General features: G+C 40.3%; 1 protein-coding gene and 1 pseudogene across 3 annotated transcripts in view; both read left to right on the forward strand.

The window, feature by feature from the left end:
- The window catches only part of MRTFA (myocardin related transcription factor A), a 220,293-nt gene that overhangs the window by 39,818 nt on the left and 162,097 nt on the right, over positions 1-18,378 (forward strand). Inside the window, exon 2 of one of the 3 annotated variants that reach the window (XM_007975878.3) lies at positions 3,067-3,128. The exons of the other annotated variants lie outside the window; for them this stretch is intronic. The gene's annotated coding sequence lies outside the window, so the exon portion shown is untranslated. The remainder of the gene's footprint in view (positions 1-3,066; positions 3,129-18,378) is intronic. 3 annotated transcript variants of the gene reach the window in all.
- On the forward strand, positions 7,060-17,777 carry LOC140709082 (large ribosomal subunit protein uL4-like; annotated as a pseudogene).

The following is an 18,378-nucleotide window of genomic DNA, read 5'->3' on the forward strand; positions in this document are numbered from 1 at the left end:
AACTCCTACCATATGGAAAGCTTCTAAAAATAAACTTTGGATTTGTACTGGGCTTCTAAATTTGTAACCTCCTTTATCCATGACTAAAGCCAATGTAAATACCTTTAGTTACTCTACATAGAAAGCTGTGACACTGTTTTAGTAAGAAAGATCACCGACCATAATATTTAAATTATCAACTAAATTATTTTATCTTTAATGTATATTCTAGTTGACATGGATGAGAACCTGCTTGTGTTGTCAAGCAAAAACTAGTTGGTGGTTTTTAGTGAATCCACTTTAATTTTTTGTGCATGAATTGTTGGTGTAATTATGTAGCAGACATATTCGTGAGAATGTAGAAGTACACCAGTTTTTGACACAACAGATTGTTTAAATGGATCGTTATTCACTTTGTAAATTCTGGTCAGTTGGGCCTTCAGTCAGCAAGTGTATAATGAGCACCTGTTACTTGCCAGGCACTGCTAGGCTTGCGAGATACAAAGTTGTGTAAAGGATGATTCTTGTTCAGACAAGTAAGAGAGAAAGGAAAAAGAAAACCTGGGGACAACCAAATATTTTAACTGTGTTAACAGAGAAATAGATGCTATGAGAGCATGGAGGAGAGATGAGTAGAGTAATACTTGGGGGCATTGGGAACCGCTTTAGAAAAATGTTTCAGTTGGCTTTTTTTTTTTTTTTTTTTCTTTCTTTTTGAGACAGAGTCTCACTCTGTTACCTAGGCTGCTGGAGTGCAGTGGTGTGATCTCGGCTCATTGCAGCCTCCACCTCCCAGGTTCAAGTGATTCTCATGCCTCAGCCTCCCGAGTAGCTGGGATTACAGGTATGTACCACCACTCCCAGCTGGTTTTTTTTTTTTTTTTTTTTTTTTTGAGACGCAGTCTCGCTGTCACTCAGGCCATAGTGCAGCAGTGCAATCTTGGCTTACTGCAGCTTCTGCCTCTCAGGTTCAAGGATTCTTGTGCGTCATTCTCTGAGTAGCTGGGACTACAGATACACGCCACCACGTCCGGCTAGTTTTTGTATTTTTAGTACAGAGAGAGTTTCACCATGTTGGCCAGGCTGGTCTTGAACTCCTGACCTCAAGTGATCTGCCGGCCTTGGCCTCCCAAAGTGCTGGGATTACAGGCGTGAGTCACTGCACCCAGCCTAATTTTTGCATTTTTAGTAGAGATGGGGTTTTGCCTTGTTAGCCAGGCTGGTCTTGAACTCCTGGCCTCAAGTGATCCTCCCACCCTGCCCTTCCAAAGTGCTGGGATTATAGGCACTTTTCATAGGTGTTCAGTTTGAGGGTATATGTAACCATATCTGTTGAGGTGAACTGCTTAAAAACCACGGTTCGTTTATTTAGTTGGGAATTGTTTTTTTCCCTCCTTTTTTGATAACAGTCAAACCTCTAAATTGATTTTCTTTTGTCTTTCTTTCTTCTTCCAACTGAGCCACGACACTGAGCCTCAGTTGGATCTTAAGTAATAAAAATTATTTACAACAGAGGCTATATTTTTTTGAGTGCCAGGATTAATGTTACCCACCAGGGAAAGGAGAACATTCTAGGCGGTAGGAGAAACAGTGGAACTATCAAAGACAGTATGTTCTAGGAGGAAGTTTGGTGTGGGTAATGGAGAGGAGGAGGGACATTAGTGGCCAGAGAGCAAAGGCTAGTGAGACTGGGTGGGATCAGATTATGAAAGGCTTCAGGGCCAGGCATGGTGGCTCATGCCTGTAGTCCCAGCATTTTGGGAGGCCAAGGTTGGAGGATGGCTTGAGCCCAGGAGTTTGAGATGAACCTGGACAACATAGTGACACCCCATTTCTATAAAAAATACAAAAATTAGCTGGGCATGGTAGTGTGTGCTTGTGATTCCATGTACTTGAGAGGTTGAGATGGGAGAATTATGTGATCCCCGGAGGTTGAGGCTGCGGTGAGCTGTGATCATGCCACCACACTCCAGCCTGGGCAACAGGAAAAAAAAAAAAAAAAAAAAAAAGGACACTAGATATACCACTGATTCTGTCTCTATTGTCATGTCTTTGTTCTCTTTTCCTTGTCTGTAAAGACTTTCTCCACTCCTTGCCAATCTAACTTATTTTTAAAGGTCCGGTTTTAGAGCATCTGTTATGTAAAGCCTTTGTCCCTTTTCTCCAGAGCTTACCGATTTTTTACTGTGAATGATTGCACAAAGAGGCTGTATTATGCCTCATAATAAGGACTTCCATTTCTTGAACTGTTTTTTGTTTTGTCTCATCTGTCCAGCTAGTTTCTCAACTCCTTAAGTGAAGAGAATGAATCCTCTTCAGCGCCTGGTATTAGTGCTCATCACATTCTGAGGACTCAAGAAGTAAATGATGAATGTAGAGCACTTACATATACAAACCATTACAATAAGTAGAGATTGCCTATGTTTCTTTAAAAGGCATTTCTCGGCCGGGCGTGGTGGCTTACACCTGTAATCCCGGCACTTTGGGAAGCCGAGGCAGGTGGATCACGAGGTCAGGAGATCGAGACCATTCTGGCCAACGTGGTGAAACCCTGTCTCTACTAAAATACAAAAAAATAGCCGGATGTGATGGTGTGCACCTGTAGTCCCAGCCTATTCAGGCTGGGCAGAGAAATCGCTTGAACCCAGGATGCAGAGGTTACAGTGAGCTGAAATTGCGCCATTGCACTCCAGCCTGGCAACAGCGAGACTCTGTGTCCAAAGAAAAAAAAAAAAAAAGGCATTTATTAACATCAATAAGAGCAATTTTCAGAGGTATAGGACAATTGTCATTTGGATATAAAATGAGTTAATAAAAACACTTATAGAGTTGTGAAATTTAGTTTTAATATTTAAGCACTTGCAACAGTAACTAGCATATAGGAAGTGCTCAGTCAGTGTTACCTATTATTTAACTCCACTTATATGGGCCTTTTTACCAGTGACAGAACTCTTAACACTGTTGTGGGCATGGAGAGGATTGAAAGGAGATAAGAAACAGCTTCTTACCTTTGAAACCAAATGCCTTTTAGGAATGGGAAGAACTGTTTATATTGCATGAACTTTTATTTTTCTGTTTGTGTTGTAGTGATCGGAGGGTATGGTTGGCATGGAATTGAATTTCATCTGTCTGTGGGAATTGTAAGCAAGGTAGGTCCCAGATTTATTTACTCTTCCCTCCCTCCTTTCCTAATGTGGTCGTTAGTATCTTCAGTTATACTGACCTAGAATAGATCAGATTTGACTGTTGTTTGGGGAAACATTATCTTTTTCAGTGTCACTCATTGTGCCGCTTGATGGTCTGTCCTGTGGTCTATCCAGTGTTGTGGACTACATCTAGTATCTCGTTAGAATGTAAAGAATGCTAAGAAACAGCATAACCAATGTAAAATTTTGGTGGTCCTAGAACAGAACCATGAATTTACACATGTACCCACCCACACATACTCCTACCTCTTTAATCCAGTCCCTGAGGGCAGAAGTTTTTGTGTTGGAGCCATTATGTAAACCAATTTAGGGTAGTGGGTAATGGTAGTCTAGCTTCTTCTGATCACTCTAAAAATCAGTAGCCTGTGTGAATGGTAGACTAAATGCAACAAAGGACCTGACTAGACAGTAGCCAGGCCATTACTGGCAACTCTAAATTTTCTTACTGATGACAGGATCTGTCCATCTGTAACCACTAGAGTTTGATTTGACACAGCATGCTTTGTTCCTATCTTAAGCTCCAGGACCTGAACAAACGTACACCAGATACAGCTTTGGCTTATATATCTGTCTTATATCAGGTACCTGCAAAAAGAGCTATAGATGGCAGTTCACGCAGCTCTGCAAAACTATTTCTGTGAGAATATTTTGTGTCAAGGTAAAGGCTAGTGCTAGTTCATGTAGTTCTAGTTTTCTGTCACCAAAGGTATGTTGAGATTCCCCTTGCTCATTGGTACAGGAGACCTGGCTCAGTTGGAGAGTAAACTTGACAGTCAAAACAGGACTTCCCAACCAGGAATTCTGTAAACTTGTGTGTGTGGTTCTATGGGTTGATGTCAGTCTGGACTCTTGCTGCATCTACACTTAGCACAGGTTTTTGAGACTGGCTTTCTCTCAGTCACAAAGAAGAGAAACCTTTAGTACCTTGCTGCAGGGAAAAACAGTGTAGCCACTTCCTGTAGCAGAATGAAGGTGGCCTTGGAATTGACACTGCTGTCTAGGAAGGAGGAGGAGATGGTAGATTAAGGTTTAACTTCTGTAAATGAATGCTTCATTGTCATTTAGTGGTCTGAATTTTCTGGATGTGGTCTGTGTGATCAGTCAGTAAATTATCTTTTTTTATTGTTCTACTTTTATATTGGGATAATAAACTGTTTCATGGAAACACTGTGTGATAAAAATTAATGGAAAGTAAAGAAAGGTACCAACTTTTATGGAATTCCTGCTGGAGTTAGGCATTGTACTGTAAATTTTCATGTATGTTCTTTTTTTGAAATATATCAAGTTCATTGATATTACAGTTTTTCAAGTCTAGGTGAATAATATTGTGACTTAGTGTCTTGAACTGTTTATAATAGCCATTTAGAGGGTATAGAATTGTGTAGTGTTTCATGTTATTTCATTTGTTTTCTGGAGAAGGAAAGAAAATAATTATATGAGTTAGTTTTCTTTTTTGGGGGGCTTGCTACTGATTAGCCAAAGGCAGGGTGGAGACTAGCAGGTCTGAAATTGGAGACACCTGTGCTGTTTTGGGAAGTTGAGACTCTTAGGATTTGCTGAAGTTGGTGCAGGAGAGGTCAGTGTAGGTTAATATTTTCAGAGCTCAAAGCAAATGTGGATTGGGGTTGTTTATAGGTGCAGTTTTGCTTGATCTCTGTATCTGCAAATGGAGTAAAAAAGTACAGTACTGCTGTTTTGGGAAACTTCTGCAAAAGTCCCTGAGCCAATGCAAATTAATCTTCTCCAAAAATACCAAGAAAATTCCCCATTTGGCTGTTTCACCTGGTTAAGGGAATTGACTGTTGTCATTATGCTTGTAAAGAAATTACCAGGCTGGGTGTGGTAGTTCATGCCTCTAATCCCAGCACTTTGGGAGGCTGAGGTGGATGAATTGCTTAAATCCAGGAGTTTGAAAGCAGCCTGGGCAACATGGTGAAACCCTGTCTACAAAAAACACCAGAAAAATTAGCTGGGCATGGTGACATGTACCTGTAGTCCCATTTGCTAGAGAGGTTGAGGTGGGAGGATTGCTTGAGCCTGGGAAGTAGAGGCTGTAGTGAGCTGTGATTGCATCACTGCACTCCAGCCTGGGTGACAGAATGAGACCCTGTCTCAAAAAAAAAAAAAAAGAAAAAATTTCCAGTTTTGTTTGTTTGTTTGTTTGTTTTTTATTAAGAGACAGGGTCTTGATTTGTTACCCAAGCTGAATTGCAGTGTGGAACAATTACAGTTCACTGTAGCCTTGAACTCCTGGGTTCAAGTGATCCTTCTGCCTCAGCCTCCAGAGTAGCTAGGACTGCAGGCATGTGCCACCATGCCTGGCTAATTTAAAAAAAAAAAATTTTTTTTTGTAGAGACTGACGTCTCACTGTATTGTCCGGGTTGGTCTTGAACTCCTGGCCTCAGGTGATTCTCCTACCTTGGCCTCCCAAAGTGTTTGCATTTACAGGCGTGAGCCACCATGCCTGGTCCACACGTTTGTTTAAAACAATTATAAATTTAATTTTCTCTTGAAATTCTTCTCTCATGGGAGATACCATCTCTATGTTTTTCTGTCATGCAATAGCTGGGGGTCAGAATAAATTGTTCGGCTCTCTCCTAGGTGATATGCAATTAAACTGAAATCTTCCTTCTCCTTTGGACTTGTGCATATATCTATGAAAGGTGAAAAAAATCTGGTTAAGAGCAGCAGAATTACCTGATACTATACTGTCCTTTAAAGAGCTGAGGTGGACACATTAACATTTCTTAATCTATGCATTTTTCCATGTTTATTTTTCTGTCTATTGAATGAATTACTGTACTTTTCCTCTTGGCCACTTCTTTTTTATGGTTTAGTGAGAGAAACTTAATGTAATTTTTCCTTCTTTATTGAACAAATATTAGTTCTTTAAAAATAACTTTATTGAGGTGTAATTTATATACTACAGAATTTGCCTGTTTGAAGTGTACAGTTTATTTTTAGTAATTTTGTGGAGATGTGCAACCATTGCCCCACTCTCCAGTATTACATTTCCAGTGCCCCAAAAAGATCCCACGTAAACACTACTTTTTAACTTCCTTTGAAGTAAGGCACACATTTTATTAAGTTCTGCATCAGATTTAATCTTCTTCCACTCATGAAGTTTTCCATCACTCTGCGTATTGCACCTCTTCTTTCCTCTTCTTCTTTATATATTTCTTATTACTGATCAAACATACCACTCATTTGTTATTTTATTACATTTTCTCAACACTTTTTAAAGTGTGTAACCTTGAAAAGAAGGGATTTAGCTTTTATTCAAAGTTATTTTTTTCTTTGAAAGTTGTTATCTTATAATGCCTCAGGCCTCTCAGTAAGAGCTCGTTATTCTGGGTTTTTGTTCATTTCATTTGCTATTTATTTATTTATTTATTTTGAGATCGAGCCTCGCTGTGTCACCAGACTGGAGTGCAGTGGCGCGATCTCAGCTCACTGTAACCTCTGCCTCCCAGGTTCAAGCAATTCTCCTGCCTCAGCTTCCCGAGTAGCTGGGACTACAGGCATGTGCCACTACACCTGGCTAATTTTTTGTATTTTTTTAGTAGAGATGGGGTTTCACCATGTTGGCCGGGATGGTCTTGATTTCTTGACGTCGTGATCCATCCGCCTTGGCCTCCTAAAGTGGTGGGGTTACAGGTGTGAGCCACCATGCCCAGCTGCTATTCATTTATTTTTAAAGGGAATAATTTATTGGTTATTTCTTGTGTGTGTATACAGATCAGGTATTAGCTAATTTGGAGAACTCTGCTCTGTGCATAAGTATTCAGATGCTCAGTAAAAGATGTGAATATTGTCGTACATTTGAGCTTTTCCTTTTTTTTTTTTTTTTTTTTTTTTTTTTTAAGACGGAGTCTTGCTCTCTTACCCAGGCTGGAGTGCAATGGTGTGATCTTGGCTCACTGCAACCTCCGCCTCCTGGGTTCAAGCGATTCTCGTGCCTCAGCCTCCTGAGTAACTGGGATTACAGGTGTGTGCCACCATGCCCGGCTGATTTTTGTATTTTTAGTAGAGACAGGTTTCACCATGTTGACCAGGCTGGTCTCAAACTCCTAAGCTCGTGATCCACTCACCTTGACCTCCCGAAGTGCTGGGATTGCAGGCGTGAGCCACCACGCCGGGCTACACTTGAGCTCTTTAAAGGCCTACCTGCCATGTTGATTTATTTCATTAATGGTGATGTTAAATCTCATCATTTGGTTGAGTTCCTGTCTGCCAGATTTATCCATTGTAAACTGTCTTTTCCCGTTTGTGATACGTAATCTGTAGAGCCATACTGTTTACTTTTGATGTCTCTTGTATAGAAGTACCATGTAGTTGTCACAGTAGCAATACGTCTTCTTAGAGTAACAAACTAACCTGGCTAACAGTGTTTAAAAGTTGAGCATTATGTGGAAGACAATATGCGAAAAATGCAAAAAAATGAAGTTCAGAATTCCTTTAATTTGAGCTTCTTTGTAATGTGAATTTTTTTTTTTTTTTTGAGACGGAGTCTTGCTCTGTCACCCAGGCTGGAGTGTAGTGGTACGATCTTGGCTCACTACAACCTCTGACTCCTGGGTTCAAGCAATTCTCCTGCCCCAGCCTCCTGAGTAGCTGGGATTACAGGCGCGTGCCACCATGCCTGGCTAATTTTTGTATTTAGAGATGTGGTTTCACCATGTTGGTCTGGCTGGTCTTGAACTCCTGACCTTGTGATTTGCCTGCCTCGGCCTCCCAAATTGCTGGGATTAAAGGCATGAGCCACCGTGCCCAGCCTTGTAATGTGAATTTTTAAGTGCAGAGTTTAAATACAGTTGCTTAAGAGCTTTGGGATGCAAATCTAGTTTTCCTTGGGTCATAAGGAATTTTTGCTGACAACCCTTTCACAGTTGTACTTTAGTAGACATTATTAACATTTTTCATAGTTTTCAGACAAGTTCTTTCCTGCTATTAAAATTCTTTCCTCCAGTCTTTTCATGTATCCCTTGGAACAATACAGCTCTTACTGAGGGGTCTAGAGTTGTCTGGGTTTGAACCCTGGCTCAGCAGTTACTTAACCTCTCTGTACTTCAGTATTCTCCTTTGTAAAATAGAGTAGTAATACTATATAAGTTTTTATGAGGATTATGTAGGCATTTGGTACTTTTTCTGGTCACAGATGTTCAGTAAGCCTGTATATTATTATTCTCAGTCTGATAAAACTTGTAATAGGCAGAGACTTTTTCCTTTATACGCTGTACATGTATACATAAACATGTAAATGTACCTCATAGACATTGCTGAAGGAAATAATCATAGACATTCCTTCTGTAATTGTCTCTGTCCCAATCTTGGGGGGAAATTTAGATTCACTTTTTTAGGTTACTTGTAGGATCCATATGTTAACCATACACCCCCCATCCCACCATGTCTACATTTGCTGCATATTACTTTGAATATAACACTTAGGCACTGTCTAGTGCTATGAAAAAAAATGGTAAATATTATTTCTACCTCAGACTATATGATCTTTTTTTTTTTTCCCCCCCAGAGACAAGGTCTTATTCTGTTGCCCCAGGCTGGAATACAGTGGCACCGTCATAGCTCACAGCAGCTTTGCACTCCTGGACTCCAGCAGTCATCCTGCCTCAGCCTCCTCAGTAGCTAGGTTTGCAGGCATGTGCCACTATGCCTGGCTGATTTTTAAATTTTTTGTGGAGATGGAATCTCGCTGTGTTGCCCAGGGTGGTCTTGAACTCCTGGGCTCGAGCAGTCCTCTGGCTTTGGCTTCTTAAAGCATTGGGATTATAGGTGTGAGCCAATGCACCTGGCCCAGACTGTATGATCTTAATATGTATGTTGGAAATGGTTAAATTCAAGGTACTGTTACTACCTTACATCTCTGACCTGAATTGGAGGCTACAGTTCATTAAGTGGCAATCTATTCATCTAAGGACAGTTGCCAACTAAATTTTTCAGTGGTTCTCAGTGGGGAAGGTACCATTATATCCAAAGGGTATTTGGAAATGTATGGAGGCATTTTCAGTTGTTAAGTGACTGTGAGTGGGGGATGCACCACTGGCATTTGGTGGAGAAAACTCAGAATTGTTCACCCAAAATGCCAATAGCGTCACTGTTGTGAAATTAAGCTAAATACTTTGGTAAATCAGTAGATAATGTTTTATCGTAGTTATAAAAAAATGTTGAGCCTGGTCGTGGTGGCTCACGCCTGTAATTCCAGCACTTTGGAAGGCCGAAGCGGGTGGGTCACAAGGTCAGGAGTTCAAGATCAGCCTGACCAACATGGTGAAACCGCATCTGTACTAAAAATACAAAAATTATCTGGGTGTGATGGTGCATGCCTGTAATCCCAGCTACTCAGGAGGCTGAGGCAGGAGAATCGCTTGAACCCAGGAGGTGGAGGTTGCAGTGAGCCGAGATCGCACCACTGCACTCCAGCCTGGGCGACAGAGTGAGACTCCGTCTCAAAAAAAAATGTTGGAGTGTGGCCTTCCTACCTTTCCATGGCATATGCTCATCCACTGTTATCAGTGTACTCTGAAAAAGGGGAGTCATCTGGCAAAAATGTCACTTTGCTTCCTGTATTCAAGGCTCCTATTCCACCAGATATTGTGAACTTTGTTCACACCAACTTGCACAAAAACAACAGACAGCCCTATCTTGTTAGTGAATTAGCAGGTCATCAGACCAGTACTGAGTCTTGAGGTACTGGCAGAGTTGGGTCTCACATTCCCAGAGTTTGAGGTGGTGGGACTCACTGTTCTGGCCAGGGTGCTTTTGGAAATACCTGTCATGGAGGCCACATGTTTGCAGCAACCAAAACCTGGCACTGTTGGCACTGTAGAGTGAACACAGCCCAAAAAACGATATGCTATCTGTTCTCCCCTGGATGCCTCTGCCTTACCAGTGCTGGTCATGTCTAAAGGTCATCATATTAAGGAAGTTCCTGAACTTTTTTTGGTGGTCAGAGATAAAGTTGAAGGCTACAAGACAATCGAGGCTGTTTTGCTACGTAAGAAACTTAAAGCCTGGAGTGATACAAAAAAGGGCTATACCTCTCAGCAAATGAGAGCTGGCAAGGGCAAAATGAGAAACCTTTGTATCCAGCACAAGGGACCCTGCATCGTCTATAATGAAGATGATCATATTGTCAAAGCCTTGAGAAACATTCCTGGAATTACTCTGCTTAATGGTAAGCAAACTGAACATTTTGAAACTTGCTCCTGATGGGCATATGGGACGTTTCTGCATTTGGACTGAAAGTTCTTTCTAGAAGTTAGAGAATTGTGTGGCACTTGGTGTAAAGCTGCTTCCTCAAGAGTAACTGCAGTCTTTCCATGCACAGGATGATCAATACAGACCTTAGCAGAATCTTGAAAAGCCCAGACATCCAAAGCCCTTCAAGCACGTTGCAGGAAGATTCATTGTAGAGTCCTGAGGAAGAACCTCCTGGAAAACCTGAAAATCATGTTGAAGTTAAACCTATATGCAAAGACCATGCACTGAAACACCATTCTTTGCCAGTCCAGCAATCATAAACTCCAGGTGGAGGAGGCAGCGGTGGCGGCGGCGGCAGCAGCAGCACTAGAGGCCAAATCAGATGAGAAAGGGGATTGCAGTCAAGAAGCCTGTGGTAGGGAAGAAAGGAAAGAAGGTTGTTGGTGTTAAGCAGAAGAAACCTCTGGTGGGAAAAAGGGCAGCAGCTACCAACCAAGACATCAGCAGCTGAAAAAAAAACTTACCACAGAGGAAACGAAGCCTGCTGTATAAACTGTTGGTTTATTCCATAAAGGTCGAATAATTTTGGACAGCTTATTTTAAATAAAGACCTGATCAATGAAAAAAAAAAGTTATTGCTCATGGCAGGAAGCTTTTTGAATGAATCCTTCAGAGCTGTAGTATATAATCTCTGAATTATTCAAGGGGAATTAGGCCATATTTTCTCAGTTGGGAGAGTAAGGTTTTGTCCTGAAGATTCTGAGGGTGTTTGCCATTATGAATGTGGTAGGGTTTAACCTCTAAAATTAAGAGTAGTTGAATGGCTAGGGTGGTTTAGTGGTTAAATAAAATTGGCATTATTCCTTTAGTAATCTTTGTATCTTCATGGTTGATGGAAATAATACAATTTATGCCTGGCATTCCAGTGATGCCTGGATATTGTTTGTCCTGTTCTTTCTTTCCTTCTTCGTCTTTTTTTTTTTTTTTTTTTTTAGAGCAAATGATGTATTTGTTTGGCAGATCAATAAGATTTCATTAGGTATGTAATTTAACTTGTTGTAGCTTGTTTCACTTGAGGCTAGTATAGGACTTTGACAAATATTAAAAAAAATATATTTATTCTCAACTTCCACCTACCATTTTATCAGTCTCTAGGGCAATGTTTCTCAAACATTTTTGGCTGTGGGTCATAGTTCAAGATGTATTTACACTGAGACCCATTACACGCATAAGTATATCGATATCTAAAACAAGAGTTTCATGAAATAATACTTACCCCTATTAGGTGCAGTGTAATCTGGTTGTTTCTATTTTATTCCATTTTATTTAATTGCAAAATGTCGAGGTTGGCCTAGCACGTTGATTCTGTGACCAGTGTATTATGAATTGCAGTTAAAAGTACTGTGTTAGGATATATGTTCATGAAATTTTAACTCGGGCTTTAAAATATATCCCAAGTCTTACTGTCTCTCTCTGCCCAACTATTGCCCTTGGCTAAGCTACCTTCATCTCTCTCTTAGACTTCTCCAGTAGCCTCCTAATTGCATTCTCTGCTGCCTCTCATCCTCTGCCATCACCTAGCTCTGTTCTTTCAGCTGTCTAATTGATGCTTTTAAAATGTTATTCTGGTCATGTCGTCCTCACTATTACTTTCTTTCCCCCAATTTTTTTTATCGTGGTAAAATACACATGAAATTTACCATCTTAATAATTTTTAGTTCAGTGGTATTGTATACATTCATAATGTTGTGCAACTGTCATCACCATCCATCTCCAGAACTCTTTTCAGCTTGTAAAACTGAAACTTTACACCCGTTAAACAAGTAAGCCCCTATTCCCTCCTCCTCCTTCCCCCTGGAAACTACCATTCTACTTTGTGTCTATGATTTTGACCACTCTAGGTACCTCATATAAGTGGACTCATACAGCATATATTACTTTGTTATAAATTTAGCCTATGGGATTTTAAAAAAAGTTTATATAATGTTTTGCATACAAGTTAAAAATTAAAGTAGTAATCATTGACCTTGGACATCTAGAACAAGTTATTCCATGGAGCCTTCCTGCTCAGCAGTATTGAGGCCTGGACTGCCTTGTTTCTTCTTCCCTTCAGATTGGCAGAAGTGATTACTTCTCTGGACTTGTAATATTTTTGTTTTTTAGTAAGTGACTATGAGGAGAGACTTGACTTTTTTTTTTTTTGAGGTAGAGTCTTGTTCTTTTGCCCAGGCTGGAGTGCAGTGGTGCGATCTTGGCTCACTGCAACCTCCACCTCCCAGGTTCAAGTGATCCTACCACTGCAGCCTCTCAAGTAGCTGGGACTACAGGCGTGTGCCACCACGCCCAGCTAATTTTTGTATTTTTAGTAGAGATGGGGTTTCACTGTGTTGGCTAGGCTGGTCTTAAACTCCTGACCTCAAGTGATCCACCCCCCTCAGCCTCCCAGAGTGCTGGGATTAAGGTTTGAGCCACTGTGCCCAACCCAAGAGACCTGACTTTTTGTTTTTTGTTTTTTTTTGATACGGAGTCTCGCTCTTGTTGCCCAGGTTGGAGTGCAACGGTGCGATTTTGGCTCACCACAACCTCCGTCTCTTAGGTGCAAGTGATTCTCCTGCCTCAGCCTCCCAAGTAGCTGGGATTACAGGCATGCGCCACCACACCCGGCTAATTTTGCATTTTTAGTAGAGATGGGGTTTCTCCATGTTGGTCCGGCTGGTCTCAAACTCCCAGCCTCTGGTGATCCTCCCGTCTCAGCCTCCCAAAGTGCTGGGATTAACAGGCATGAGCCACCGCACCTGGCTGAGACTTAGCATTTTTTTATTTTTATTTTTTTTTGAGACGGAGTCTTGCTCTGTTGCCCAGGCTAGAATGCAGTGACGCCATCTCAGATCACTGCAAGCTCCGCCTCCCGGGTTCACACCATTCTCCTGCCTCAGCCTCCTGAGTAGCTGGGACTGCAGGCGCCCGCCACCACGCCCGGCTAATGTTTTGTATTCTTAGCATTTTAAAAGACAAGATAATGTGCTGAGCCAGACAGCTCAGGATCCTCCGCATCTATTTTATTATTTGCTTTTGGAAAAGGCACTATAGTAGTATGTATGGAAAGGCTGACTTGGAAGTCATGACGTCTGGGTTCTCCTGGCTTTGCTGCTTTCTTACTTGGAGACCTTGGGCAAATTGCTTACAACCCTTCTGAACTTTAGTTTCTTCAGCATCTGAAACCATTGGATACTTTAGATTTCTTCAAACCCTAAAATTCAGAAATTCCGTCATCTCTTTGACAAGGTTTTGAGACCATAAAAGAGTCTGTTTTTCTGTTCTGCCATTCTGATTTTTTTCCCATCTACTGTAATCTGAATGCTTAGAAAAAGGACAGTGAATTTTAATCTGTCACACTCAATTATTTTGATGAAATAATTCCAGAATTGTGTTTATAAAATAGTCTGGACATACAAAGTACTATGCAGATGACAAGTACTATATATACCACTATGGGGATAAAACTGGAGATGAGCACCTCATCCTGTGCACTTTCTGTGAATTGCTCTGTGGTTATGATCTTATGATCCACTGAGAGCAGTAGTCTCCAACATTTTTGGCACCAGGGACCAGTTTCGTGGAAGACAGTTTTTCCATGGACCAGAGCAGCGGGGGCAAGGTTTTGGGATGAAGCTCTTGCACCTCAGATCATCAGGCGTTAGATTCTCATAAGGAAAGTGCAACCTAGATCCCTTGTATGTGCATTTCATAGTAGGGCTTGTGCTGCTATGAGAATCTAATGCTGCATATGAGAATCTAATGCCGCTGCTGATCTGACAGGAGGCGGAGCTCAGGCAGTAATAGTTGCTCTCCTCACTCCTGCTGTGTGGCCTGGGAGTAAGGTTTGAGCCACTGTGCACAGCCCAAGAGACCTGACTTTGTTTTTTTTTGAGATGGAGTCTCACTCCTGCTGTGTGGCCTGGTTCCTAACAGGCCATGTACTGGGAGTTGGGAACCCCTGACGTAGAGAGTCTTTTGATTCTGCTTTCCTGTGCTTTCCTTGAATTGCAAGGCTGATTGGTTGCAGCATTCTCTTTGTATTATGTTTTGTGGCTTGAGTGTGCCTAATCCAGCCAGAGGTAAAGCTGGGGAATTGTCCTCTTCTTTGGTCTTGAGGCACTTCAGGAAAATTTAGCTTTAGAAAAGATAAGGTTACCAAAGTTCTGACTGCCTAGTTTGTGAGCTGGGCCCCTAGTGTCACATAGGGAGATATGGTTTCATTATGACACATTTTGTTTTTCACTAAATATCATAGGTTTTTTCTCTGAAATGCTAATGAGCTGTCATGTGACTGTATTTGCCTTCAAATTATTGGGAGAATTGATAGACATCTGTTATAGGCAAAACAAAGCTCTGTTTTTTTAATCAGGGAAGAATATTAGTAATAGAGCTCTTTTGTAGCTCTCAGGCTTTTCAGGCTCTTTCATAGTCCCGTTTGTTACAGACTTTTTACTTTATTTTGCCTCATTTGGCAGAAGACATGGAGGTGCTCTAAATCTATTAGCTGCTTCACTCCAATGAGACTCTTACCATTGTAGTACCTAAGGGCACTGTTCAGCTCACCCCTGTGTACTCATGGTCAGATTGCCATCAACCTTCCTTTTTTTCATACAGAAAGAACCGTAATGTGCATACTCTGTCTGTATAACATAATGAACTGACTTCTGGGCAACTTTAATTGTAACCTTAAAGGAGCTAATGATATTCATGTGTTAGGTAGGTTTACCTTGATTTTTGAACAAACAGTGCAGTTTCCCAGGGAATCAAAGTTAGATTGCTTTACATTGTAGAGAAGGGTGTGTGTGTGTGTGTGTGTGTGTATATATGTGTATAAAGTTAGAAGCTTTGTTCTGTGACTGTATTGAAGGAAGTAACCTAGGGAAGTTTTTTTAAGACTGTGAATAAGAGCAAATTGATGAGTTTTTTTGGAAAGAGGATTAAAGCAACTCATAGGAATTCAGCACCCTGATGTATGTCATAGTGCTAAAATTTGCTTAGTGTTAAAGTCAGATGGCATAATGTAGAGTTACCATGTGACCAGCAATTCCTCTCATCATTATATACTCAAGAGAATTGAAAAAATATACCAACACAGAAACTTGTACATGAATATTCATAATAGCATTATTCATAATGGGAAGAAATGGAAGAGTCCAAATGCCCATCAGCTAATGAGTGGATAAATAAAATGTGGTATAGCTATACAGTTGAGTATTATTTGGCAATGAAAAGGAATGGTGTACCAATACATGCTTCAACATGGATAAACCTTGAAAACATTGTGCTAAGTGAAAGAAGCCTGTCATAAAGGACCACATACTGTATGATCCAATTTATGTGAAATGTCCAGAATAGGCAAATCCGTAGAGACAGAAAGTAGATTAGTAGCCGCTGGGGGATGGAAGAGAGGGGAATGGAGAGTGACCTCTTAACAGGAATGGGGTTTCTTTTTAAGGTAAAGAAGATGTGTTAGCTAGTAGTGATGGTTCCCCAGCTTTGCGAATTACACTGAAATCCACTGAGTTGTATACTTCAAAAGGCTGAATTTTATAGTATGTGAATTATATACTAGTAAAGCTATTATCTAACAAGTAGGACCAAATTATATGGGTAAGATACCTATCTTTTTTTGCTGAGTAGAGCTATATGAAATTCTGATACATGGAATGCCTTCATTAAAGATACTCCATATCATCATTTCTCTAAAGGCTTATGTCAACTTGGAAATCATAATTGCGAAGAAAACTTTTTTTCGTATTGAAGAATTAAATGTTAGATGTAAAATTCCATAGCGTCTAACTCTATGGATGCCCACAAGAAAGGAATAAGTTGTATATATATTATATATATTATAATCTAGAACTAGAAATATTACAGAAGGGAAAGCCCATATGCCTCATAAAACTATAAAATTGACTCTCTCAAACAATGGGATACTATTTTACACACTTACATTTTGCAAATATTATAAAATCTAATACTACCAAGGCTGTGGGAAAAGAGAAACCCTAATACACTGCTGATGGGTGTGTAAGTTAGAGCTCTGTAGAAAGTTTTTGGCAAGATTTTGTGAAGGTGTTGAATATATCCTATGAACCAGCAGTTCAGAATATACATTTTATATATCTTTTGCATAAATGGTGAACCTTCCATTTATGCAAAAGGAAACATGTACATGCGTTTTAATTTCATTTATATTTATGATAGGAAAAAATTTGGAAACTATAGAGAAATGAGTAAGCAGGCAGTGGCATTTTAATGCAACCTATTACTGTAGTACAGTTAGAATGGACAAATTGCATCTACATGTGTCAACATACATACATCCTGGAAGCATTATGTTGAGAAAAAAGAAAGCAAGTGGCTTGGCATGGTGGCTCATGCCTGTAATCCCAGTGCTTTGGCTGAGGTGGGAAGATTGCTTGAGGCCAGGAGTTCAAGACCAACCTGAGTAATGTCATGAGAGCCTGTTTCTCTTATTTAAAAAAAATAAAAATAAAAATAAAAAGCAAGTTACAAAAAGTTAAATGTGATACCTCTTATGATCATTTAAGACAAAATAAAAACATGCCTATAGTCCCAGCTACTTGGGAGGCTGAGATGAAAGGATGAGACGGGACAATTGCTTGAGCCCAGGAGTTCCAGTCTAGCCTGGACAGCTTAGTGAGACCCCATCTTTTAAACAAACACATCAGTCAATCCAATACTGTGTTGTCTGTGGAAAACATATGTATGCTGCAAAATTATTTTAAGATGTGTATTAAAATAAGCTATATTACCTTCAGCAAGATATTTATTTCTGAAGGAGAAGACAGCACAGTGGAATGAAGAGGGAATCTTTCAACTTATTTACAATATTCTTTCTTAAAATCTGATGCAAATAATGGCAGTATGTCATAAGTTATATTTGGGTTTATAATTTCATTTTTTTGTATTTTAAATAAACTCTTTCATAATTAAAAATTAGGAAAAGTCACCAGACATAGTGACTGACACCTGTAATCCCAACACTTTGAGAGGCCAAGGCAGGAGGATCGATTGAGGCTAGGAGTTTGAGACCAGCTTGGGCAACATAGCAAGACCTCATCTCTACAAAAATTACAAAAACTACCTAGGTGTGGTAGTGCATGCCTGTAGTCCCAGCTACTCGGGAGGCTAAGGTGGGAAGAATGCTTGAGCCCAGGAGTTTGAAGCTGTAGTGAGCTATGATGATGCCAATGCTTTCCAGTCTGGGTGACAGAATGACACCCTGTCTCAAAAAAAAAAAAAAGAGTGAAAAAAATCACATAGGATGAGTTAAAAAAAAAATCATTGGTCTTACACTTTTTTTTTTTTTTTTTTTTTACATGTTTCTATATTTGCTGTCCTAAAAATGATTCATCCTAATAGTCATTAATGTTGGTTTTTGAAGAGGTACAATGAATGTGGTTCATATCTTGGGTTTTTATTATAAAATCACCCCTTGTCCATATTTTGATTATTTTTTCCTTGATTGAAAAGTGCTTAATTAACACAATAATGTTAGACAATAACACATGATTGAATTCTTACTAAAAGTGCATGGGTTTTTATGTTTTATAGTTAGGACTTTGGTTTCCCTCTATAATAGCATTTGTGTCTCTTTTTTGTTTGTTTGTTTGTTTTTATGTGTTTTTTGTTTTTTTTTTTTGAGGCAGAGTCTCTTTCTGTCGCCCAGGCTGGAGTGCAGTGACCGGATCTCAGCTCACTGTAAGCTCCGCCTCCCGGGTTCACGCTATTCTCCTGCCTCAACCTCCCGAGTAGCTGGGACTACAGGCGCCCGCCACCTCGCCTGGCTAATTTTTTGTATTTTTTAGTAGAGACGGGGTTTCACCGTGTTAGCCAGGATGGTCTCGATCTCCTAACCTCGTGATCCACCCGTCTCGGCCTCCCAAAGTGCTGGGATTACAGGCTTGA

The sequence above is a fragment of the Chlorocebus sabaeus genome, chromosome 19, assembly GCF_047675955.1.
Source record: "Chlorocebus sabaeus isolate Y175 chromosome 19, mChlSab1.0.hap1, whole genome shotgun sequence".
NCBI classification, from domain to species: Eukaryota; Metazoa; Chordata; class Mammalia; order Primates; family Cercopithecidae; genus Chlorocebus; species Chlorocebus sabaeus.